The sequence below is a fragment of the Diabrotica undecimpunctata genome, chromosome 5 (assembly GCF_040954645.1).
Source record: "Diabrotica undecimpunctata isolate CICGRU chromosome 5, icDiaUnde3, whole genome shotgun sequence".
NCBI classification, from domain to species: Eukaryota; Metazoa; Arthropoda; class Insecta; order Coleoptera; family Chrysomelidae; genus Diabrotica; species Diabrotica undecimpunctata.
The window spans coordinates 61142378-61159074 of record NC_092807.1 but is presented as its reverse complement, the minus strand read 5'-3'; the positions used below and the strand labels follow the sequence as shown (position 1 = coordinate 61159074).

General features: G+C 28.7%; 1 protein-coding gene across 1 annotated transcript in view; it reads right to left on the bottom strand.

Moving 5' to 3' along the window:
• Nucleotides 1-9588, bottom strand: part of LOC140441343 (ankyrin repeat and IBR domain-containing protein 1-like) — a 180288-nt gene extending 170700 nt beyond the window's left edge. The window contains exon 1 of the mRNA XM_072531999.1: nt 9498-9588. The gene's annotated coding sequence lies outside the window, so the exon portion shown is untranslated. The remainder of the gene's footprint in view (nt 1-9497) is intronic.
• Nucleotides 9589-16697: the final 7109 nt, after the last annotated feature.

Sequence of the window (16697 nt, the reverse complement as noted above, 5' to 3'; positions counted from 1 at the left end):
TATATTATGGTTGGAGATTAGTATAAATCAACTTATAATAATTGGATATTGGTATATTGAAAAGAAGAATAAATATAAATGCTGTTTGCTGGTTTGGTTGGTGGTGTATAGATGCTGGTGAAGAAAAATATATCTTAAATTGGTAGAAGCTGATAATTGAAAAAAGAAATTTCACAAAAACAAGGATAACCGAAGTACGAAGACTTTCAGTGGTGATTAGAATATATATAGTGGAAAACAGTTCATTTAGGCATTCAGTGAAAGAAAGGTACAAAATTTTGTTAATATAATTTAGTTAGTGTCATAACAATTTCAATTTTGAAGATAGTTTTGTTTAAATTGTAGATTGTCTATAGAATTTAATTAGTTTTATAAGAATATCAATTTAAAGATAGTTTATTTTAATTTACATTGGCTAGGTTAGATATATATGTGTGTTTCATAATAGTTATAATAAAGATAATTAAAAAAAGTACTTACAAGCTAATTCTTTGAGAACCGCGATAAAAACCCTATATATTATATTATTAAAAATACTCATTGCTCATCATTCAAACAAAAAACACATCATAACAATTTGGCACCCAACGCGGTGGCTCTCTATTTAAAAGAATTAGTTTGGGAAGATAAGTGCTCTCATATAATTAAATTAATTATCAGTAGAAAGAAAAAGTATAGATTTTAATTTTAATTATATTTGAACAAGTAAAGTCTCAAAATGTCTCAAGGAAAGAAAGGTACAAGAAGCAAAAAGAATGAAGAAGATGTAGAAGTAGAAACACAACATATACAAGAGGAGAGTTTAGTTCAAGTTCCACAAGATACTGCAGAAATGAATCCAGAAAGAGAGGAAAATGTCAATATGGCAGCTTTGATGTCATTAATGATGCAGATGAACAAGACAATGGAAGAGAATTCAAAAGAAATCAAAGAAGACATGAAAAAAATGGAACAGAAAATGGAAGAGAATACAAAAAAATTGGAAGAGAATTCAAAAGAAGTCAAAGAAGACATGAAAAAAATGGAACAGAAATTGGAAGAGAATTATAGAAAATTAGAAAAGAAAATAGAAAATAATAATAATAAAATTGTAAAACAAATGGATAAAAAAACTTGAAGCTGCAGAGAAAAAAGTAGCAAATGAAATAAAAAGTATACGGAATGACTACAAGAAAAGGATAGACAATGAGAGGACAGAAGTAAAGAGGATTATTCAAGATAATAAAATAGATATAGAACAGAAAATAGAGTTACAGAAATGTAACTTAGAAGTAAAAATTAACGAAGACAGGAGAAACACAGAAGAAAAATTAGACGATATACAACAAAATATCCAAATAAATAGTAATCAAATAAGAAATGTGGAACAGAGAATAGATGATATTTCACAAATGAGAGACATAGGGAGACCTTACTTAAATTTAACAAATGAGATTGGGATTAAATTCTCTGGTAATATAAAAAATTTGCATCCTAGAGTATACATAAATAAAAGAGGTTAGTCTTTGTATGTGGGTATATTTTATTTTATAAAAACCCTTAAAAGGGCAACATTACAAGCACGAACGTTTTCGGAACAACTGTTCCATCATCAGGTTAAAATGCAGGTTAACATGCCTGAGCCACCAAAATATTTGGGTAAAAACCCTTTAAATTGAAAAATGTTACCGAAGAATGTACATGATGTTTATAATATTATATGATGTTTAATATTTTAATTAGATTTTACTTCAGGTAACATACACCCATGCTTAAGTGAGTTCCAGTGTCCGGAGAGTACACCTCTTCAAACGGACTACGGTTGGCAACTGCAGTTGCCAACCGTAGTCCGTTTGAAGAGGTGTACTCTCCGGACACTGGAACTCACTTAAGCATGGGTGTATGTTACCTGAAGTAAAATCTAATTAAAATATTAAACATCATATAATATTATAAACATCATGTACATTCTTCGGTAACATTTTTCAATTTAAAGGGTTTTTACCCAAATATTTTGGTGGCTCAGGCATGTTAACCTGCATTTTAACCTGATGATGGAACAGTTGTTCCGAAAACGTTCGTGCTTGTAATGTTGCCCTTTTAAGGGTTTTTATAAAATAAAATATACCCACATACAAAGACTAACCTCTTTTGTTATACGTGGTATACAGCCAGCTACAGGAATTATTTTCCTTGTGGATTTTATACATAAATAGTTTAAAACATAAATTAAGATTGGTGAATAATATTAATGATATTAAAGATTATATTAGAATGACATTAAATGACAATGCAGCAACTTGGTTTGCTAGTATTGAGAATGATTTAGATAATTTTCAAACATTTGAAAATAAATTTTTAAATTATTATTGGGGTGAATTAGAGCAAGCCAAGTTTAGAGAAATTCTATATTTTGGAAAGTATAATCAAAATTTAAAATCAAATATGGTAGATTATGCATTGAAATTGATAACAGTTGCAAAATATTTAGAACCACCACTTAGAGAGGATGAAACAGTCTTAAATGTATCTAGACATTTTGATGCTGATGTTGTGCAAACCGTAACTGTACAAAATATTCAAACAATAGATAGTTTCATTAATTTTATTCAAAGAATACAAAGAGGCAATATGACAAGTAATAATAACAACAGGAAAAACAATAATAATAGATATGGTGATAGTTTACAAAATTTTAATAATACTAACAGTAATCCAAATAGACAGAACTTTAATAATAATACTAGTTATAATAGACAAAATTTTAATAATAATACTAATTATAATAGACAACATTTTAATAACAGTACTAATAATAATAGACAAGATTTTGACAATAGAAGAAATACAGAGCGACCTAACTATAACAGACAGGTAAATTGTGTTCGAAGGAATAGAAGCTGCGAAGACAGGGAACGAAGTAGTACAAGTCAGGAAAATGTGAGTAGAAGTCATAGTAGGGAAAGACATAGGACATCAGATCCAAGTGGTCAGATACAATCTGACAATTCTAATAATCCAAATTTTGTGCAGTAAACTTTCTGAATTACAAGTTAGGCCATTGCTATTATGAAAAACCTTCTGAATTTATTTCTTTAGATGAAGAGAAAATTATTGAATCTATTAATTTAATTTATATAAATGCTTTGGCCAAAAATAAAATGATTAAAATTATGATAGATACTGGTTCAGAAAGTACATTAGTCTCGGAGAATTTTATTTTTAATACATTAAAACTATCAGATATAATAAAGATTCCAAAAATTAAAATTATTGGTGCAAATAATAAGAAGTTGGGTGAAATTGATAAACTAGCCAATTTTAAATTTAATATTCTTAATAAAGAAATTAATATGCAAGGATTTATTGTCAAGGATTTATGTGTTGATATATTAATGGGAAATGATGAATTGGAAAAGAAGAAAGTAAAGATAGATTTTGAAGAAAAAATGGTAACTTTGGAAGGGCAAATAATTAAATTTATGCAGAAAGATGAGGTAGAAGAAGGAATAAGAGTTGATAGGATATTATTAAAAGAAAATAATGATATTTATGAAGAAGAAATGTATTTTGATGATAGGGAAATGTCCCAGAAGAATGTAAAGAATAATTATTGTAGTGAATATTTAAGGAATGGAAATTTTAAGCAGATGGATGCCTACGAGGCGGAGTGCGTAAAATTGGAAGCAAGGAATAATGAGTACATAATGAAGAATAATTTTATTTGTAAAGAAGAAGATATAATGAAAGTTTTAAATTGTCCTGAAGAATATAAATCAATAGTCATTTCCATATTGCAGCAACACAAGGGACTTGTCAATAAAGAAAATAGAATTGCACAAAATTATATCCATAGTATAAAAGTTAAAGAAGAAAAAGATTTTAAAACAAAATCATACCCAATACCATATAAATACAGAGAAGAAGTAAACAAAACAATTAATAATATGTTAGAAGATGGGATCATTGAGAAGGCAGACACACGTTTTATTAACCCCATAGTAGTAGTACGAAAAAGATCAGGTGAAATCAGGTTATGTTTGGATGCAAGGAATATTAACAAGATTACTGAAAAGCAATTTGAAGCACCAATGAGTATAGATGGAATATTAGGAAGAATTACAGGAATGTCATTTTTCACTAAAATCGATTTACAGCATAGTTTCTGGTTAATACCTCTAGAAAGAAAAAGTAGACAGTATACAGGATTTCAGGTAGATGGAGTAGTATATCAATTCAAAGTAGTACCATTTGGACTTCAATCATCTTGCAGTGCTCTATGTAGATGTCTTCATGATATTTTGGATCAATATGAACATTTTGTAATTCACTACATTGATGATATATTAATTTTTTCTAAAACGGCTGAAGATCATGAGAAACACCTAAAAATTATAATAAATAGATTAGACAAAGTTGGACTAAAAATAAATCAAGAAAAATGTACATTTTTTCAAAAAGAAGTCATATATCTAGGTTATAAACTTAACACTAAGGGAATCGAAATGGATCCAGAACGGACACAAGTCATTCAGGAATATAATAACACTAATGACTTACTGATATATCCATTTTATTCAATAGACTTGATTTGTTAAATGGTAGATGGTAGATTTCATTATTTTGAATAAATTTGACATCATACTTGTTAAATTTTGTACATATGGAAATTGTTTGATACCCTAAAAATCATAATTTGGGGTTCGATACTATAATTGCTATAAAAATGTCTTTCTAATATAATAAAGTGGAAAAACTTACCAATTTATATTGATGAAAGTTATTTGAATGGAAATAATTCCTAGATTTTGTCTATAAATAAACAGAACACAATATCCATTATATTTTTAATTAAGGTTATATTTTATTCTCTGATATCGCATCCATTGCTCCATTTGACATGACAGTTTGACCATAGAATAACCGAACTGTGCTCCGTTGTTCTCTGTTTTGACATAGACAGCGAACAGGGATGTATTTAACACATTTTAAATAAAAAAAAAAAAAATTGAATTATTAATTTATTAAATTTAATAAGGTATGAGAAAATTAATATTTAAAAAAATAATAAGTAAATTATTTATTTTAAATATTATTTTTGGGGTATTGTGACGATTGGGGTTTATAGAAAATAATTTATAAGTTATATACTACATAATATTAGATATAAAAAAGTATTTGATTATTTTAAATAAGTTATATACTAGAGAATTTAATAAAAATATATTTATGTGAGGGCATTTTTAATAAATTAGCATAATAATTGTAAAAAGTTGTATTTTAATATTGTAAATATATATAAGTGAGCCATGTGCTTAGGCAACCAAAAATACTCTCGGAGATTGACAGATATTTATACTCTGAAGTGACGTTTAAGAATATTTACAATATAAAGTGGGTTATAATAATATATTGTTTGAAATGTGTATTTTATTAAATTAGAATGTTAAGTTACTAATTTAATTATATATTCTGATCTGAAAAGCCTAAATGTAAACAAAATTATTAATAGAAAAGAATGGAATTCTCTGGATCTCCGGAGATGGCCATGTTTGCGAAATGGTTTGTTCCAGAAAATTCATACAAGTATGAAATAGAACAAATTGGAACATGATATCTTACGAGATAGTTCTAGAAAATCCAAAAAACATATAAATACCCGTGATTTGGATTCAAGATGGCAGTTTTTGAAAGTTTTTAGTCAGAAAAGTTTTAGATAGTGCAGTCAGAAGAGTTTTAAGAAGTTTTTAAGTTTTTTTAGTCAGAAGTCAAGCAGTTTATTATGAAAGTTAGTTAGAGTCAGTGAATCAAGTACAAATAGTCAAAATGTTTAATATAGTGAGTTAAATGAAGATTAAAAATTATGCATATAATTTAATGCACATTTATAATTATACACAAATAATTATTGAAGATAAAAAAAGGTATATTGGAAGAAATTAAATTATATTATGGTTGGAGATTAGTATAAATCAACTTATAATAATTGGATATTGGTATATTGAAAAGAAGAATAAATATAAATGCTGTTTGCTGGTTTGGTTGGTGGTGTATAGATGCTGGTGAAGAAAAATATATCTTAAATTGGTAGAAGCTGATAATTGAAAAAAGAAATTTCACAAAAACAAGGATAACCGAAGTACGAAGACTTTCAGTGGTGATTAGAATATATATAGTGGAAAACAGTTCATTTAGGCATTCAGTGAAAGAAAGGTACAAAATTTTGTTAATATAATTTAGTTAGTGTCATAACAATTTCAATTTTGAAGATAGTTTTGTTTAAATTGTAGATTGTCTATAGAATTTAATTAGTTTTATAAGAATATCAATTTAAAGATAGTTTATTTTAATTTACATTGGCTAGGTTAGATATATATGTGTGTTTCATAATAGTTATAATAAAGATAATTAAAAAAAGTACTTACAAGCTAATTCTTTGAGAACCGCGATAAAAACCCTATATATTATATTATTAAAAATACTCATTGCTCATCATTCAAACAAAAAACACATCATAACAATATATATATATATATATTGTTATGATTCATTTTATCAGCCAAAGATAAAATTAAAAATTACTAAATAGACCATTTAAATAAATTTTCAAGATATCCTGGGGAGTTGTTATGCTATGTAAAATTGAAAATAATATTGGTTTGCTCTTAATATATTTCAAAAAACAAAATATAATAATGCAAGTAATTCAACTAATAAACTATAAAAGATATTTCGAACAATTGAAAATCCATTATCCTGGATGACCTGTAGTAAATAAAATTTAATATATGCATAAATTATTTTCTTTGTAAAATATATTCGAGTGACGTGACTGAGCTTAACTGAAGTCATAAACAATGCGAGCGGGTTTTCCAAATGGATTTGTACAGATAAGACAATAGAATAGAATATTTAGAAAATATAATTCTCCGTTAGTTTTTAAGAATTTGTAGAAACCGATTAGCATGTTAATAGTTTTTAGAAAATTTATAATTGCAGGTAAAATTGTTGTTTGTTATCTAAATGGTAGATGGGGATAAGTGTGACGAACTCTGATTGGAGGAGATTTAAAAAAGTGGGATAAATATGTAGGAATGAGAGTTTAGCTAGATTTTTGAGGGAGAAAAAAAAATCAGTTGTTTTCCAAGGGTGCAAGGCGAACAGTCGTTGTTCTCTGGTGGTTCCCAAGTCATAGTAAGCATTAGAAGTGAATGTTTGTGAGTTTTCTTGGAGTAAGTGTATCTGACGGAAGCTGATCCAGTAAAATATTGTAAGTTATACTTTTCTACTTATATATTCCAAGAGTCACTGTTCAGGCCGGAACGAGATATTCAGTTTATCGAGAGGAGAAGAGGCTAGCATCTTTTGAACGATACGTGCATTTGAAGGAGATCATTAAAGACGAGAGGCTGGCAATAATTTGTTTTGAGATTGCTGATTACCTAGGGAGCTGCTAAGAATAGATAGTGTAGGCTACAAGGAACAAGGATTCGGACAACTCATCATCAGTTTTTTACCATTCGTCAGTTTTTCTTTATTAACAAAGTTTTGTTAATTACTTTAGAAAAGATAGAAATATTTTGATCAGGAGATTTAGAACAACAATTTTGATTTAAAATTTTAATTTATATTGTATATAAAATTTTGATAATCATTATATGAGATATTTTTTGTTGAAGATATTTGAGTGTGAATTTTATTTCAATATATAATGTTGTATCATATATGTTTTTTATTATTCCGGTATTCTTTGGACCTTACCTATCACATGTAAAGCATAGATATTGAAGCACGAATATAACCCTGAGATAAGAGAATTAAATAGTGTGATAAAATCATAATTGCATCATTTAAATAAGTTTAATTAATCAATTAATTAGCTAATTAATTGCTTGGCGCACCTCTGACTTTTAATATCACATTAACATATATATATATATATATATATATATATATATATATATATATATATATATATATATATATAACCACCTTTATCTCAGTATGTTCGCTGTTCAATGGGCAGGCCATGTGTCTTTAAGATAAAGAAAACAGGCTTCCAAAAAAATGTTGCATGTAAGAATGAAGGGTAACAGACTTATTAAAAGACCGAGAAAGCGATGGAAGGATGATGTGGATATGGACGCAAGAAATCTCGTTGGAAGTCGATCGTGGAGAAGAGAAGGTACAGACCGTCACGAATGAAGAGGTTTGTTGAGGGAGTCTAAGGCTCGAATTGAGCTGGAGAACTGTAAGATGAATGAAGTTATAATATAACGCTTTGTTAAAAGTAATATAACAGATATACAGGTTTTCCTAAATATTATAATTATTGCATATACAAATTAGAAAACATACACGAAATATCTAAAACAACTTATAAAATACTGAAAATATAATTAATAAAAAAACTTTAAATTTTATCTTAACACAGACAACTGTAAAAAAAACATATAAAATATGTTTTTCTACCCTAAGCAAAATTTACTATTTAAAGTGGGAATTCACCACAGTTTTACTTTTAAAATATATATTTATTTTGACGTGCTGGTTTTATATCTTTAAATGTTTAAACATATTTTAAATTAAAATGTTGGTTAATTCTCGGTAAAAATATTATATTGTACTAAGATGCCACAAGAAAATTGCTTCAAAACAATGCTAAGAAAACTCTCAAAAATTATTAATATATACTAAAAAATGTTCACAAAGTGGAAATTATACTAAATATAGAAACGAGTACTACAACAATATATATATATATATATATATATATATATATATATATATATATATATATATATATATATATATACATTGAACACGTGCAATAAACATTAAAAAAAAACATTTTTGTAATGAGTATTTTGAAATTTTGTGGACAAATAAAAAACAATATTCTAAATAAACGCTGTTAGATATTATCATCGGTCAAAGACATTAACGATGATTTTTTTTAGATTATTTTAAAACAACTTACACATGCATAGTCATAAATTTGTTAAAATAATTGTAATTGCTAAATTTTACTAAACACATTTTGATCTGATTTTAAAGCTTTATAGAAATAAGCTAAGTTTTTTCAAAAATCTGCAGTTTGATTAAGACATGTAACCTCACGAAATAAAAATAAACACAAATAATGACGTAGTGTGGTCAGAATGTAAATCTGTGTTTGCAGTTATTTAAATATCAATTGAAAATTTAAATATTATTATTGAAATTCGACAACTTTTAAAATGTAATGGAAGCTAATTCATTGTCGTTTTAGATCGAATTGTTTTGTTCATACCATGAATCATAAAACAAAAAACGATGTATTTTACCCACACTAAATAAAATATATCAACTTTTTAATCAAATATAAGTTCTACAAAACACTATTAATGCTTTATTGTCATGGTATTCAACAGTCCAATTATTTCAAGACCAATGAAGCATGGCAATCCAGTCGAGCAGCGGTATAAGGTGCAAGGCTCGATATCAAAATAACGTCTACTAACCAATTAATTACTTACCCATGCACGTGCAGACCTGTTATCTTTCATTTTCTTTGTATATGGCACAAGATTTCTGACAAGAAATTGACATTTTCGTAATGGTTCGAATGCAATATCGCAACAAAACGGATCGATTTCTGAGGCGCTTGCGTCTTGCCACCCCCGCGACTAGCCGGCGTAAATGCCACCACCGTACTTAAAAATTCATTGACGGATTCATTGTAAATTATTTATCTATTTCCGGCTATAACTTTTAAAACATGGAGATATGGTCTTATTTATAATTTATTATTATTTTTTTTTACTACCTGCTATTCTAATAAATTATATGTTTCTTTAAATTGAAACAATAAAATAATAAATCAAGGTGAAAGATTTAAACTGATTTTTTTTTTAAACTCATAAAATAGTTCGAAAGTTGATTGTCTATGGCATTTGTGACTGTTTATTTATTCTCTATAATAATGTTGCAACTTAAACAGAGAAAAAAATCATTATTGGTTATGTGTATGAACACAACAAAAACAATATTTGTAATTTTACCATATTTATTTTTTAATTGGATATATTGTATGTAGCACCTTTTTATAATAAATCAAATGAATTAAAACAACAAAATTTTTATTTTTAAAAAATACGTTAAAACAAAATTAAATTACGACATAAACGTCGTACGTAAATACAAATTTAAAATTTAAATCCAGATAGTTTTTTTTATTTATTTGTTTAACCCTTATCCTGGCAAGATGGGTCCAATGGGCCCGAGACGCCAATTTTTTTATCATAAACTGATAAAAAAGAGTTTATTGAATTTTATGCACCACTAAATTTGTTTAGAAGTATGTCTCCTTTAACATAGTCATAAGCTATTCAAAATATTCATTATCATTTTTAAAATTATTGCGTCGAAAGAATTTTGTCACTTAAAGGTGCACCACGGGCCCGTCGGACTCTATTTTTATTTATAACTAAAGTCTAAATCTTTTTTACAGAAGTTAATCTGGCAGTCACGTAATGTTTTTGTGGATTATCTAAACGACTTTTAGGATTCCAGAAATCCAATAGTGAAATGTACACGTGTAACAAACAATGTAAATTTCTATTTGATGTGAATATAAAGAGAGGCTTACAATGGGTGTCATATATATTCTAAATGAATTTTAGAAACTGTTTATCATTGTTGGAATGCTATAATGTTGTTAGGTAGGTACCTATACATATTTTTATATAAATAATGCTTCTGCTATCAGTTGTTTGATACCGATGTTGGTGTCGACAACTAAGCTCCTGAAATTATATTGAATTACAGTGAAAGTATATAATTCGAATAAAATATCCCAAAAACCATTATCAGCTGTAAAACTGCAAAATATTACTAATAATTTATGGGATTCCGATGATGCAGAATCTGCTGAAATGGGTGGCATTGAAAGTGACTCTGAAAATGGAAGATCATCTTTCGAAAGCAAGTGAAAAGGATGATTAGCAAGTAGTATTGAGTAATATCGAAGAAGAATGTGTAGCTACAAGTTTTCAGATTTCAGAGTGTGTTATTTGGGAAACTAAGGATGGAATTAACTAGAAGAGTCAACCACAATCAACAGGACGTATGCGAACCTGTGACATAATAAAAAGCAAAGTTTACAAAGTAATCTTAGCCCCTGGTCAAAGTGTAGATAATCCCGTTGATTCTTTTCGTTTGTTTATGGACGAAAACATTGTGAACTAAATAGTCAAATGTACAAATAAAGAAGCCGAAAAAGACCTGGGGATAGAGAACTTGAAATACTGCGACTCTACAAAGCTATATGCCTTTATTGTACTACTACTAACTGCAGGGCATCTGAATGCCAACATTCATAATGTAGATATACTTTGGAGTAAGTTTTATGGACCTACTGTATTTAAAGCTACCATGGGGTTAAAACAATTTAAAAGTTTGCCAAGATTTGTTTGATTTGACGATAAGGACACGAGGTCTGCAGCAATACGCGATGTGTGAAATCAAGTCAACCAAAACTTTCAGAAATACTATTTACCAGGAAAAAACATAACAGTAGATAAGCAACTTATTCTTTATCGAGGTAGGTATCCTTTTAAGCAGTATATGCCTTTAAAGTCAGATAAATATGGCATGAAAATATGATGGGCCTGTGACTCGGAAACATATTATCATTTAGGTGGAATACCATATACAGAAAAAAGAAACCAAAGGGAAAATTCTAAGAGGAACGTGACTTGCGATAACCATTTCACTAATTTTGCTCTTGCACATGAATTACTGGCAAATTCACTAACTGTTGGGGGCACAGTGAATAAAATAAGAGATTTGTTTCTCGAGAATTTTTGCCAAACAAGAACCGTTCAGAGAAATCTTTAATTTTTGGATTTACTCCAAAAGCATCTCTTGTTTCTTACGTTCCGAAAAAATAAAGAAGTGTCGTAATCATTTCTACCATGCATTACAATGCTTACTGTGCAGGTAATGTTGACAAAAAAATCAGATATGATAATCTATTATAATAGTACAAAATGTGGTGTCGATACACTAGACCAAACGGTACATAAATATATATGCAAAAGACGAAATAACCGTTGGCCTTTTGCATTTTTTGTGAATATTTTAGACCTGGCTGGGGTAGCCTTATTTATTACTTGGGCAGATTTACATCCACAATGGAATGAAAAGCGAAGATTGTTTCTTACAACGACAGCAGAACAATTAGTGTTGCCTCAAATTTTGAGAAGAAAATCAAGGGGACTACAATGAGAAATAAAATATTGTATTGAAAAATGCTTACAGGAAGTTTTAAAAAAAGAAAACTTGTCACATGTGCCCAACAAAAAGGATAGGAAACAAAAACAAATTTTAAAAATATGCAGTACAAATATGTGTAACGATCACTGTATAATTAAAAAAGTTTGTAAGTAGTGCAATAAAGAAACATAAATGACTAATCTATGGTTTTTTTATTTTTATTGTTTTTTTTTAACGTAATACTTAATAATAATTTAATTTGTCATATTAATTTATAAAAGTAAAATAATTGTATTCTTCTGACTTATGCATTTTATTTATTTTGTAAAGATTGTTTTTGTCAGTACTTTGTATATAAGCTGCTAATTACCTTAATCTTTCCTCAGAAGGGTTTTCACACAATAATGAAAGGCAACAACACCGTAATCTTTTTCCACAGGCGTAAACATTAACCTCTCTTTTTATCTATTTATTTCTCGTTTTTATTTATTTATTAATTAAGTCTTTATTTGGTTCCAAATGTTTATTACTTCTAAATAAATATTGTTCTACAAAAGTTTTCTTGCGTTTCATTATTTTGTGCAAATCCTTCGGGTAGATCGCACCCTCGAGGTAGACCGCATACTATAGTAGCACCTTTTTTTTAATCTAGACAATTTAAATTTAACTTAAATAAAAAATCAAAAAATAATATTAGAAATATATGGGTAAATATGAATAGTACATTCAAAAACAGTGGTGGGCCAAACGAACCTGAGTTGGCCGGTTACGTGAGTAAAATGTGTTGCCCAGATAAGGGTTAATGTCGTCAGAACCACTGAGATTATAGACGACAGCAATGAAAAATACATTATAAGACAAAGAAAGGTAAATATTAATTACATACTAACATGAAAGAAGATTGATCTATGTAATTTGTGATACAAACTGGATTTTAATTTAAATATCTTTTATACCTATAGCAGTTAAAAACTTTATAATGTTATTTAGATGACTATTGTCTCTAAAAAGCTCACCCATGTCGCTGGGAAGGTTGAGTTTACTTCTCGTTTCCTGGAAAATTTGACATTTGGTTAAAATATGTTTTACTGTACTGTTGGTTTGATACTGGTTGCAGTATGTGGGGTTGTCTCTTGTGATTCGGTAAAGATATATATGGTGGGTGTAACCGAGTCGGAGTCGAGTAAAGATGACTTTTTTTTAGGTAAGAAAAATGCTTGTTTTTGTAAAAAATTGTCTTTAATTTGACTCAGTTTTTCGGAACACTGCGACCATTTGTTTTGCCATGCACAACTATATTTTTTAAGCACAATTTAGGATTACTCGGCACTACTTTATTTGGTTGAACTTGACCATCACTTGTCGTTGCTTCGTAAGACGGTCCACAACCTCGTTACCGTGTACTCCAATATGAGATGGAAACCACGTTTAATACCACGTTTTTGACTTCCTGTGCACCATATGGAGTATATGTTTTGTGTCACAAAGTGCATTCATTGAGTCAGTTATGATTGTGTAATTTCTCTGGTCCGTTTGGTTAATAATTTTAAGGCTTTAAGGATTGCGTATAGTTTTGCAATGGAGATAGTCCAGTTGTTACGAAACTTAAATTTAGCATTATGAGTATTAGACAAAATAGCTGCCCCCACTTCGTCCATTGTTTTTGATGTATCTGTGTAGATTAGCCGGTAGAGCTAAATCATCCATAATATCTTTGAAGTGGTTTATTAATATGACTGGTGGGCATTTATGTTTATTGAATTTTGATAGATCAGTGATCACTGGTGGTTTATTTATTGTCCATAGAAGACGAGGGTTGTCGGCAGGGTAGTATGTTGTCTGGAATATTATGCTATATTTATGAAGTAATCGGATAATTCGTTCATAGACAGGTGCATTGCATTGGGATGAGATGAGAAGTAGTTGCTGAAACGATTGTTATGAACGTTATGCTAGACTGGGTTATCTGGAGAGGATATAATTTTACAAGCAAACGACAAACTTAATATTTTCTAAATTCTAGAGGAGGTTTGCCCTGACTCCCTGCATATACTTAGTATAGGGTTTGTTATAAAGGCACCCGAAGCAACTCGCAGTCCCGTATTTTAAATTACATCTAGTTCTTTAAGAACATATTTTTTTGATTTCTTAGTTTCTTACCACTCAATGTTAAAATTGAATTATCACTTTTCACTTTTATGAGAAGAGCAAGCATTTTGTTTTTTTATTACAGAAGCTGAGTTCTGTTTTGTCAGATAATTTCTTAGAAGGAGAACCAGATCGTCTGCATACATTCTTCCTTTAACTGGTTATTGACATTGTTCCAAGATATCGTTAATTGCAACAAGAAATAAAGTTACACTTAACACCGATCCTTGGGAGACTCCGTTTTCCTGGATTCCAGTTTCAGATAGTTTTACATATTATAAAGTGAATCTAAGTGATTTTTCCACGGCAGCGCAAGTATCAATCCTGTGGGTACAATTATTTATTTAATCTAGATAATCAACTTCTAAGTTAAATTCGCGTAAACAAGAATCAATTTTTGGTTATAAAGCAACAACTGTTTACTGCTACCGATTATCAGTAAGTTTTTAAAATGTATCGACGATAATAATTAAAAAGGGATAATTTTCCGCCTGTTGGGGCTCCTGAATATGAACTGGACAACCATTCACAAATACGAATATGAAATAATTTTGCAACTGTCACAAATCAAAATACCTGTACCTGTAAATGTACCTACATTTCCATAGAAAACCCAAGAACTAGTTTTTCATGTGCTGAAAAATACAAATACAAAGTTGGAAGAATATATGTTTGCAGTTAGTGATTTAATGTATACCAAAAATATTTTTTCTCCTCTAGAATATCAAATGGTTGAATTTTCATTTACCTAATAAGCGAAATTTTAGTTGACAAATTTTTACAAATTCACAAACACATAATAACTGTAAACCACCAAAAAAATTAGACTCGTAAATTAATGAAATATTATTGATATTAAATGTTTTTCCTTCAATCCCACATTTAATTATTGAGAACGCACTTTCTCATTTAAGATTTAATTTGGTAACTCTAATCAATTTTTTAAAACTTAATTTAGATAGTACATCAAATTTTAATTACAAACACATTTTCAGTTTCAACAAACTTTTATTTCTCCCCCAGTCTCATCAATACCTGACTCAATAGTTGTAATTTATGAAATGACATCATAGAATGATATCAAGATATGTCTATGGCAGATATATTAAAAAATGATCATCGTACCCCTGACTCTGTAAGTTTTTTAAAAACTTATAAAAACTTTTAAATCAACAACATGAAAATTTTTGAAATAGGTAATCAAAAAATGAATATACTAGACTTCAAAACAAAATACTTAAATCTATACCATCAGAAACAAACTCTGAATCCGATAATGAAAACGTAAAAGACATATTATAATGGGTTTCTTAATTATTCAGTGAAAAGTACGAGGGTAATACACGTGTCTAGTATACACCATCCATACTTTTACAGGAAGCTTATTTTAAAACTGCTAAATTCATAATTCGTGTAGTGTAGTGATATACACTCATTCATCTATCGACGCAGACATTCTTCAAATCAAAACACAACTTCGTTAAGTGGTCGAAGCGGTCGTAATTACCATCAAAGAGCATACAAAACTGAACATATGTAATATATACATTCCAGTTACACAAATCCCAGGCAATATTGACATATCAGATTTAAAAAAAAAACAAATAACTCCACTGTGTCGAATACCTAGAGATTTTAATGTACATAATTACATATGGGAATAAAAAAAATTACTTCATTAGGTAATAGAATTGAAATATTTTTGGACAATTTTCAATTAAACCCACTAAATGATGTACGAAATACTCATTTTGACATTTCAACTGGTAAATCCTCTGCTGTACACCTTTCAAGATCAAATCCAGCATTGTCAGCTAAATTCTGATTTAAATGATAGTGATCACTTTCCAGCTGGAATAACAACTCCTGACAGTATATAATACTCTTGTAATGTTGTGAAATGGAATATCAATTTTACTATCAAATAAAAATATTGATAGTCAATATTAAATGTCATTATTAAATGCTGCCGGAAAAGCCGTCGGTAAAATTAATTTAAAACAATTAAATTCATTAGCCTCTTGGTGTAATTCTGAATTAGAAGTCAATAAATTTTTAAAAACAGAATTAAATCGATTAAAAAAATAAAATACACTTGAAAATCAATTAGAATTTAAAGGACACAAATTTCGAGCTATATTTTTCATTAAAAGAAGCAAACGCAAATCATGGGAAAAGTGTATTTCAGAAATAAATTTATCTACACCAATTAATAATGTGTGGCAAATGGTACGAATGATATCCGGGAAAAATACACCAAACCACATTTACTTCTTTAATGACACTGACATAATAGGTCGGTCTAATCATTC